The sequence below is a fragment of the Seriola lalandi genome, unplaced genomic scaffold, assembly GCF_002814215.2.
Source record: "Seriola lalandi dorsalis isolate HSWRI2012SDOR001 ecotype SW California unplaced genomic scaffold, Sedor1 jcf7180002054972, whole genome shotgun sequence".
NCBI lineage: Eukaryota > Metazoa > Chordata > Actinopteri > Carangiformes > Carangidae > Seriola > Seriola lalandi.
The window spans coordinates 5808113-5808608 of NW_019525660.1; positions in this window are offsets into that span (position 1 = coordinate 5808113).

A 496-nucleotide genomic window follows, 5' to 3' on the forward strand; every position below is an offset into this window, starting at 1 on the left:
AGATTAGTTGTAGAGACCAAAACCGTTTTTTGCTAGCAAGAGTGTTCATAATGTAATAACCTGATCTCAATCATTTATTTTGTATTTTTGTCCCTCATTTAAAATATGTGAATTGTTGACAGGTGCAATTTCTATTCAGTTGGGTCAAGTTACATCTAAAAGATTTGTCAAGCATTATCCATATATTACACTGTTTAAGTAGTGATTTAAAAACATACAGTTAAAATGTATAAGTTACTTTTAAAAATGGTTCAGTTCATTACCAAAAGAAAAGCATAACAGTAATTTTCATTAATTTTGGAGAATTAATGACCTGGATGTTTTGTCTTCCGGTTGACCTCTGTGTGTTCACGTGGGGAATACGAGAAAAAAAAACAGAGAAAAACGGACAATGGACTGCCAGGCCTGACGAGGAGGATTTTCGCGGAGGTGGTAGGAGCTGTTTCATCTCTTCTAATGGAGGTAAACAGTACTGCGTCCTGTTTTTCATGAGCTC